This window comes from Sinocyclocheilus anshuiensis, unplaced genomic scaffold, assembly GCF_001515605.1.
Source record: "Sinocyclocheilus anshuiensis isolate Anshui unplaced genomic scaffold, SAMN03320099.WGS_v1.1 scaffold132, whole genome shotgun sequence".
Lineage (NCBI taxonomy): Eukaryota > Metazoa > Chordata > Actinopteri > Cypriniformes > Cyprinidae > Sinocyclocheilus > Sinocyclocheilus anshuiensis.
Window position 1 is genome coordinate 1,684,824 of NW_015555730.1, and position 11,150 is coordinate 1,695,973.

The following is an 11,150-nucleotide window of genomic DNA, read 5'->3' on the forward strand; positions in this document are numbered from 1 at the left end:
GAGCTACAACCAGTGTTCAATGGCTCTTATACAATATTAACCAAGCAAAATGACCTCTGGCTAGCAGGCGGCGCTTGTGCCAAGAGACAAAATAAAACAGAAATAGCTCAGTATCCTGTGCGTTTACATACGGAACAGAACAAACAGTATTGTTAATACATATGGTAGCATTAGGGAGTAAATAAGTAGTGATGTAACTAACTTCTAAAGAAATAAATAAAACTAGGTTCTTTAGTAGTCAAAGCACAACTTTTTTTTCCCCCAAACAGCTTTTCCAGTAACAAGCCACTTTTTTCAACAAGTACCAGTGTATTGTGATAAATGTCACAGGTTATGATGTCACACTTTATTGTGCAAGCTGCTCTACACTAAAGACAAACTGAAGCAATAACCAAACATCCCACACATAAAATTATCTCTCGTTCACATCAGTATTTTAAAAGGGATAGTTCACCTAGAAATGACAATTCTGCCATTAATTACTCACCCTCATGTTCCAAACCCGTAAGACCTTCGTTTATCTTCAGAACACAAATTAAGATATTTTTGATGAAAATTCGAGAGCTTTCTGACAGTTATATTTTTACCATGGTATTGAGGTGCTATATGTGTGGTTTTAACTGTGTTTATCATGATTTAAATGTATGCTATGGGAGACCAATGCTTAATTAAAAAAAAATTATAAAATAACTTGGTCAGAATAAATTTAACCATATAAAACTGAGGTTGCTACAATTTTTACAGATGTTACTGATTTTGATAATGAACAAAAATGTACCTCTGCATCCTAACTCAAGCTACTATCAAATGTGCATTTCTAAGAGACAAAGTGATATTATTATTATTAATATTATCAGGCAACCCAAACCAGTTTCTTGATTTGAAACAATATCACTCATTAGAACATGCAGAAACTAAGAAATGAATTTTTCTATTTAGATATTTATTTTGTTAAGGAAAATTAATGGTCTGGTTTCTACAACTTTCACTTTGGAGCAAAAATCTGACTTTAAACTTGAAAGAAATAAAGATTTGACATTTATCGTGATAATTATCGATATCGACGGATATGAAAAAAATTATCGTGAAATTTCTTTTGGCCATATTGCCCAGCCCTACATACATATATTATGTAAACAAAAACTTTTATTTTGGATGCGATTAATCTTTTGACAGCACTAGTTTAGACTTATTCTGACGGCACCCATTCACTGTAGAGGATCCACTAGTGAACAAAACATCTCAGTAGTTGAACCTAACAACTTACAAACTGAAATTACCATTGGGAAGCGACAGATTTCATGTAGCTTCTTCCCCAACACAGTCGTCTCAATTTCATGATACACAGCAGGTGAATGATAGTGTTAAGACTGCTGCGGGTTGAGTGGCTAATCTAAAAGGAGCTTCACTCTCAGATGCTGAATGAAGGACGGAGATTAAGACGTCACCATCTGATCCAGACGCTGCCAGTTCAGCTGGCCTCCTCAGGTCATTCAGCGGTAAGATTTAGCTCCAACTGATGAGCGCTACACACAGACTTTCTATATACGGCTGCTGTACACAATGTCTGCTGGGGAAAGTGAAGCTGAAAATATCAACTGTGTGTGAGAGTATGAATGCAGAAGTTTAAAATTAAACTCCACTGGCAAGTGTAATGCAAACAACAAACTGAGACATAAAAAGCAGTCAAGCCTCCGCATCGAGACACCTGCATTCATGTGGCTTTCAAAACAGCGCGTCACTTGCCGTCATGTTCCCTTCATCTCCAGATACAGAGTACTCCTATGAAAGTGAAAGTGTTCGGATCAGATTTATCTGTCGCTTTTAGGAAATGACAGATTTCATGCAAAATTACGCAAATGCGTAAGTGGTTTACATGGAAAAACTGAGCAATAATAAATCAATAATATCAGTTTATTCTCTTTCATGAAGTGATTCATGTTCGTTGTCCTTTTCAAAGGGCAGATTCTGTTTACAGAACATAATTTCAGCCCTACAAGATTAAAATACATAGAAATGGTGTTACACTATGTACACACCTCCTTTAACAAACACGTGTCTCCCTGGATTTCCTGAACACTGTTTCACAAGACTCAGTCACCGCAGCAATAGAAGAAACACTCCCTTACACCAATGCAGCCAGAGCACAGAAAAGCTTTTTCACAAAACATAAAAGAAAACAGCGACGCATGTGCACAAGTAAACTTATATGACACAGAAACATGTTATTACGTTAAAAGACTGATCTCGATTGAAATACCCACACAATCATATTCTGCAGCAATTAACAATTTGAACCAGAACCTCTGAAAACCTTTCTTTAAAAAAAATAAAAAAATTAATAAAAATAAAAAACTCTCTTTCTCCAGTCTGTTTCATCTGCCACTTTAAATGCTTAAGCTCTTTAATTTTTAATGGATTCTGATTGGCTGTTAATCAGCAGGAAAAAAATATATATTATAAAAGTGATTACAATTACATTGTTCCCCTGTATTACCAGTATAACAATGGTTAGGACTTTCCTTTCCTCACAGAATTAGATTATTAAAACTTTATAGTTATAATTATCATCCTTAGTGTGAACAGCCCTTTAATCACTATTATTTTGAATGCTGGTATACTGAATTGTTAGCTGGATTGTAGATCATAAGAGAAATTAACCAGTAACTAGTCATTAGATAAATGGCTGCAGCACGTATCACTGCCAACGAGATCTTTGAAACCATTGCATTGTGGGGACTTATGATGAATGCATGCATAAACGCTGCGGCCGCTTTAATGAGGCCCTGACCTCTGCACACAAAGAATTCATCAACTACATTACCAGCCATGCTTTAAACACTGATACCCGAGGCAGGCAAAAACATTTGTCTCTACAGCAAAGACTTTAAATTTAATGTCACTGAAAACTTTTTCCTAGAAGAATTAATGTAGTGTGTTAACACACATAGGCCATAGACGTACTACAACGACACCACTTGCCATACCGAGGCATGTCTGGCCCCTTAAAACACACAACACACAGTTTGGTGTGTTTAGTAAGCCACCTGACTTCATGGCACTTCCAGCTCAAGCATAAAGCACCCATTGTTCTCCAGCTACACAGAGAGAAACATGCCCAAGACTTTGATTAAGGTCAAGAACAAGACCAGGGGGAATTCGTAAACAAGCTAAATACACACAGATCTCAACATAACACTGGTTTTCGCCCAAAGAACTTCATCACAACCTTCTCAAACAGATCCTCTGCTTCATTTGTGGTTATCCAAGTTGCCAAATCTGGTCTAATAACCTGTGGCATAATCAGATCATCCGGATCCTACAAAAAAATACTGCTTGGCATGATAGATAAGCATCATAATAAGAGAGTAGCAGACGTTTTGCTTAAAGTTTATTGACTTAATTTGGCATAATATTTCTTATAAATATGATTTATATATAAATAAATAAACTATATATGATAAATGTTACTGATAAATATTACTTACAAACATAAAAACCATTATTACGCATATGCAATATTTTATCAGAAATGTTTATTGACTTAATTTGGCATTATATTTCTAATAAATATGATTTATATATAAACAAATAAACACACACGCAAATACACGAAAGTAATATTTAATCAGAAATTATTATTAACTTGATAAATATTACTTGCATATAAACAAATGAAAAAATAAAGTAATATTTTATCAAATGTCTATTAACTTGATTTGGCATAATATTTCTGTTAAATAGCCTATTACGTACATATAAACAAACAAACAAATAAAAACAAACTATATACATAAATAATATTTGATCAGAAATGATGCCAAATTAATCAATTCAATAAACATGTTGCTATTATATATTACGCATTGGATTATTTATTTTAATGGCTAACCATGCATGAACAAATACACTTCTGTACAGTTTGTTTTATATATACTAAATAATTCAATCATTTGATTTAATCAGGAGCAATGTCTATTTTTGTGCCAAGATAAGGTTTTTTCTGTCACTTTCAAAAACACTGTGATACACTATGACAAATATCTCTGGCCATCCCCTGGTGCTGTGTGTGTCTCCCATGCTTTCAGATCAACAGCAGACCATGCTGGTAGACACTGAAGATAAGCCGCTTCCATGCTGGATTCACATCAAACGCTGATCCCCTATTTCACCACCAGCAGAATGATGAAAATAGACCTAACTCGTGGAGATCTTCAATGCCGTGGGGTTTTGACACCCTACAACCCCCATTCCTTTATCTCACATCTCTAATATTGACTGATACGTCAAAGTGGATGCTGAATCAACATCTACACCAGACACAGGTCCACACCCCTCAACCAACAGTTTCCACAGTTCTAAGGTTAACCAATGCTAGTTTTAACCAACAGCTGTGGCAGGTTTCCAGCTAGGATCCCAGAAACCAGTTGACTCATTCTCACTATTACTACAAAAACTCTCTTGGGTAAGTTAGGGGCAATCCTTACACCAAATCACCTTTTGAACTTTAAGGCTGGATGACTTAGGACTGGCATTTACTCACATCTGAATCCTCATTTTCAGCAAAACACACTCGATTTCTACAGAACTGTACTTGTTCATGCAAGTTAACGATTACAGGAGATAATCCAAGCACAATATGTAACAGCAACATGCTTACCAGTCTCAACACTACGCACAATCACTTGATCAGCTGATTGATTATGTAGTCTATAACTATCCAGTCATATTAGGCGTGCGATCTGTTACTAAATAAACTACGAAGTTAAGCCATTAACAAAGGGTCTAAAAACGTCTTACCCGTGTATAACGCAGATCAAAGGTTTAGTGACATTTGACGGCAGTGATAAAGCCAGGTAAATGTTTCATTTGAACAGACTTCCTGGTTACGGATTTGTGAATATAAACTGAACAAACAAACAAACGGACAATGCGATAGCTGGCTAACGTTACATGCCTGCGGTAGTGTTAGGTCCATCTCATGTCGGACCCACCACAGGCCCTTTAAAGCGATTTCACCACCCTACACGCCAGCCAGCGGGCGAACAACAACAGATAGGCGGTTATTGGTTGTAAGTGGACAAATGTGAGATTTGTTTTCGCGAAATAAACGCGTAAATGTCCGCGTTCACGTCCTCCAGCGCGAGCGAATGTGAAAGCGAACACACGACCGTTAGCCAACAAGTCAAACTAGCCTTTTATAACGCGAAATACACCGGCGACTCACCTTTCGAGTCATCCACGTAAAAGCATTTCATTCCAGGTGACAAATAAAGGCGCAAAACTCCGAGTGTGGTGTAGGAAGAAGGCTTCTGGAGGGAGTTGTTTAGTCGGGCCGTGCTCCACTCGCTCTCTGACTCACTGGCATCCGTCTGCTCTCTTCTCACATATCAGTTTAAACCCAAATCTCGCGAGAGTCCGCGAGCATTCCTCAAAGCCACGGAGACGTAGGCCTAAATCAGATCTGCTTATAATGTTTCCCCAGACTCGAGATATTTGCGTGTACACTGTTTTAATACAACGTGTTTATTCGCTAGTTATTTCTTTTTATACACAAGTGGCCTACTAATCTCCCAAAAAACATAGTTCCTTTTATAAAATGCATTTACATTTTCATTTAAATATGACAGCTGTACGTTTATAAAATAAATATAGAATTGGTGTCCTTTTGTTTCTGATAATATTTTTGTTGTATGAAGAACTGGAATTGTCTTCCACATTTTTCTGCATGATTTAAAAATAAAAAAAATCGCAAAAGGTGTCCTCGTGCTTATTTCAGAAAAGACTAATTAAATAAAACTAGCTATTTGTGACATTTTTTTTTCTTTAAACATTTTTGGACCTTTTTTACATGGTATATATTTCACCTTTTTTTTTTTTACCTGATATTCTTTGAAATTCCTTAGTACGTGGTAATAATTCTCCACCATAGAATCAAATATTAATAATAGTTGATGCAATGGTTGAGAAGGATTACCATATATTAAATTACCACATATCATATTTAATAATTAATCATAAAAAACAATGTATACATAAAAAGTGAACAAATGATGAAAAAAAACAATAATTTCATACAAAAAAAAATGTATTCTAGTTTTAATGCAAGCACCAAGTGAAATCCTTGTGCTTTAGTAAAATAAAGCTTCTAACGTGTAAAGCCTGTTTCTTAAAGTACCATGGTATCACCATCATTGTACCACACACAGTCATTTATTTCTTTTTTTGTAGGTTATTTATATTATGAAATAAATGGTTTCATGTGTCCAATAATATTACATGTGGGGAAACCCTGGTAATTTGAACCATTGTGGTCCAAACTTAGTTAAACAGCAAAAGCTCTTCAAAACTGATTTCCATATGGAGCAATTCAGCTGCTGCTTGATGGTGTCCAAACCAGAGCTCTAATTATAGAGTTTCAACACAAAACCTTCCTCATATGAAGTCAGTCAGAGCCAAGATAAATATTCCCTTTTGTGGGATACTGGTAAATGATGACAGCAGGGCACATGGTTTAGTGTTTTCTGAATCAAAGAAGCTCTTGTGACAAATATAACCTGCCATTGCAGTAATGTTCTCCATGCACGTGACAAAAGGAATTCTCCAGATCTCAAAACAAAGCCGGAACGCAGCGTCCTCCAGCTGTGTGTTTCGTCACAGAAGGAATGATGTTAGGAGAGTCTCATGGCACACGCCGTTACTCCTGCAAACAACAGCACCTCCCAAAACAACCACAGGACATTTACATCTGAGCTCAGGTGCATATGTATGTGCTCTGCGACACTCTCCTTTTTTATTCTAATGTGAAGGAGAGTGGGGACACCGCTTTTACCTTTAGACATCCCTTATAGCTGCTAAAGAAACCGGTAGAAACAACTATAGGCCAAAACATCAAGGTTTAAATATTCATGGGAGGACAATCTCAGTTTTGGCCAAAAAATAAAATAAAATAAATAAATAAAAACCGGATTTAAACGGTTAAATGGACTGATTTGGCTTACATTTTTGGCATTTTGATAAATAACTCTTATGAAACAAAAATATGTACTGGAAAATATAATGCAATATATTAAATAATACATATGGGAAGCTAGTGCTTTTAGTATTTTTTTTCATTAAGACCATGGCTATATTGATACATTTAAAAATATATAGCAATGATGAATGCAACGCAGAACACATATTCATAAACTTTCATCTCACTTTATTAGTTATACATTTCATATATGAAAATTTGTGATGCCATTTAAGAAAAAAAAGCAAATGTTAAAACCAAAAAAATTTCCTCATGATTGTGTACATATATTTTCCCATATATAAATATATATAGTGCATCAAATATATTTATATACACAGTACCTTATTTTATCACATATACATCTATGTATTAGGAAGTGTATTATTCAATATCAACTTACATACATTAAAATATGGAAGTAAATATATTGTCACATTTTTCAATATGAAACGCTGTATTACTTAATATATGGTAATATATTAACACAATATATTATTCTGCAGATTTTCAATATACATTAAATAATTTAATATATTGATCATTAACTTTAACATTAACTAAAAAAACAACAACATTTTCATTGCGTAAGGGAACAGAACAGAAACTAAAGCTCATCCGTTAAATCAGTGGATGGCGGAAGGGACACAGTATTGTCAGCTGAATCCATCTGGGACTCAACAAGATGTAGAAAAACCCTGGATCAATGATAAATGATTTGCATGGATCAATCCCAACTCGTTTTGTTCAGTCTGAGAGTGGAAGCAGAGAGATTCCTGTATTTCTAAAGGTTTTGCTGTGTTAGTTGACAAAGGTAATGGATCAAATGAACCGATGACCTGATCTGACAGACAGAGGTAACATGAATGCATAAGTACTCTAGTGCAGATGTTGTTTCTCCGCAGGGACTGCAGAGAGGAGCCCTACAGCAGGTCAACTCTTCAATTCTGAGGCGTTTCAGCGTGATATTATGTAACTCATCAGGCAAGCAAAGACTTATCACTGCAGACTGTACAAGACAATCATCTGTTCTCTTTAGTGTGTTTTGGGTGAAGGATGTTTTAAATTTAATCAACTTGTAAAATTACAAGTTTTTTGTATCTCCAAAATTCCCACTAGCACTAAAACATTCAATTAAAACCCATGTATTATGTCAAAGATATCGTATTATTTAATAAGAGCGTGTTCTGGATTACAGCCTAAAGTCTCAAACAATGGTAACAACAAATCAATGAAGTCTTTCTGAGTATGTTTCACCAAAAATAAATAAATGTTTATTTAGTATGAATAAAAAATGAGGCCTAAGACCATTAAGATATTGTCTTCAGATGTTTTATTCATTTATTTATAATTCTCATAAATCTAGGTTATATGATTACCGCAGATTCTGTAATATCATCTTTTTTGTATTACAGTAAAAATACCACAATATAGTGATTTCAAAAAATGGTTAAATCAGACAAAATTGAAAGCTGTAAAACAAATACGATTATGTATAAATGCTTTCAAATACTATTAATATATTGTTTGTTTGTTTTTATTACAGTAATGAGAATGGGAATTAATAATGAGAGTTTAAGACGGAAAAATTCTTGCAAAGTTTCATTAATAATACTAAATATAGGCTTCAGTTTCTTTAAGCAAAATGGGTAACACTTTACAGTAAAGGCTATTAGTTAACGTTAATTAATGCATTAACCAACGAGCAATATTAATTAATCTTTGTCAACGTTAATTAATAAATTGTTAGTTCATGTTAGCTCAGGTCGATTAATTCATATTAACAGTTACATCTTTGAATTTTATTAATGTTTTAGTAAATGTTCAAATTAATATTAACTGAGATTAATAAATACTTTTTCATTTTTAGTTCATGTTAACTATGTAGTTAAAGGGGTCCTATTATGCTCTTTTACAAAGTCTTGATTTTGTTTTGGGGGTGTACTAGAACAGGTTGTTCGAAAAACACATTATTTTTCACATATTTTACATTATTATTACACCTCTCTCCCCAGTCTGGCATGAACGGCTCGAATAGTTCCTGTATCAAATGAAGGCCCGCCTTCTGAAATACAACCTGTCAGAGGCAGAAATCTACACAGGTAAGCGCCACTTGCAGGCTTATGAACAATGTTACACAGAAGAACGCCCGCTTCACACTGAATTGTAATAAAGTCTGTGCAAAAACAACTTCTTAAAATACAAGGGGAACTGCATTGCTGTTCAAAAGTTTGGAATAATTAAGATTGTTTATAAGATTGTTTGAATTCTCTTCTGCTCAGGCTTAATTTATTTGATAAACAGAAGAAAAAAAAACGTAATATTGTGACATATCACTACTATTTAAAATAGCTGTTTTATATTTGAATATATTGTAAATTTGTAATTTATTGCTGTGATCATTACTCAAATGTTATACCCATCTATGCAATACAATGGAATACTGCAATAAGTTTAGTAGGCTATACCACCTTACCCTATTAGTCAAACATAAAAAAGCAATAAATAAATAAATACATAAATACATACATGCATACATACATATGTATATATATATATATATATATATATATTTTTATGTGAGGGAAAAAGGAACTCAAATGTTGAATGTTCATTAGATTGATGTTTATGTGCAGCTATATACGGTTGTACACTCTGCTTAAGGATCTGCATGATTGGCTGAGAGTATCTGTAACAGCAGGGTCATAATGGGCATGTTCATTCATGTGTACCAGCCGAACCACATGACCATCTCTCAGTCTCGTCCTGTGCATAGCAACCGCTGTCAATGGAGATGACTGAGAGAGAAGCGTGCCGTGATCCTTCACCCGTACACGCTCTCCCTCCCCTCACAAGAACACACACTGTTTTCCAGCTCCACGTACACCTGAGACAGAGGCTTCCCAGAACCAGTTCAACTTAAGACAACTTCTGTCAACTTCAGCAGAGGACAGTCTGTTTTCATTCAAGCCCACCCTTGTGAAAAACAAGTCCACTTAAGTATACTTTTAAAAAGAGTATTAAGGAAATATGAGCTAAATGTAATGTTTTCAGACACTTAACGGCATTTTAAATTATTACAGTTCAAATTTATATTAAATTCAATTAGTTAAACTTAACAATGCTTAAGTAGGACCTAAGTACGTCTTTAAATGTAATTTCATCAATCTACCGAAATATGGTTAAAGTGTAACTGCTGAATGTACTGACAAGCATTTATGATAAACTAAAATATATGTTAATGTAATTTCTACTGGTGAAGTTGCATTTTAGTACATTTAAAATATATTAACATTAAATGTAAAATAAAAAACCTCATTGCGGTTAAAATTACAATCAAGTACTTTACACATGCTTTACTACACATTAAAATAAGAGCACCACTTTAAAGCACCACAAAAGATGATTAAAGCATAAGGATTTTAACAAAGTGCACTTATTAAAAGTGTACTTAAGTATGTTAGGAAACAGCAATAAAAGTGAACTCACTTTAAGCAGGCCTACACTTAAGTGGCTTTTTATTATATTATCATCTGCAAGTACCGTTTTTTTTTTTTATATAAGCACGTTATAAACTTTTAAGACCTAAAATACACTAAGTGCACCTACAATACAATTAAGCACACTTTTTCATTTCCTAGGTGTTTGTCTGGGTTTAGTACACTACTACTGTAGTGTAGATGTAAAAACAGGCTGTAGGCATTCATTTTGCTCTATGCTTCTAGGGACGTACAGTGCATTCGGTGCTCAGATTATATCAGTGTTTCCTGGGGAACAAACCCATGACCTTTGTGCCGTTTGCGCCACACTCCAGCAGCTGAGATACTAGAACGTTCAGATGCCCGAGGCGTTTCACGGAACAGCTGTCGAGACAACATGTTATGCTCACCTGGCTGGGAGGGAAATCAGTGAGTAATTGAAATGGCTGGCCCTGGGAGAGTCGTTAAGGGCGCAAGCACTCATGCGTGAGCAAGCAGTTGTGGCCAGGCAGATACAGACATGCGCCGCTGGCCTCAGATTTACGGAGACAAACCAGGGACTGAATGCAACTACTAAGCAAACACTAGAACACCCTAACAACCCTCAGAATCCAAACCTTAAAGGGATAGTTCACCCAAAAATGAAAATTCTGTCA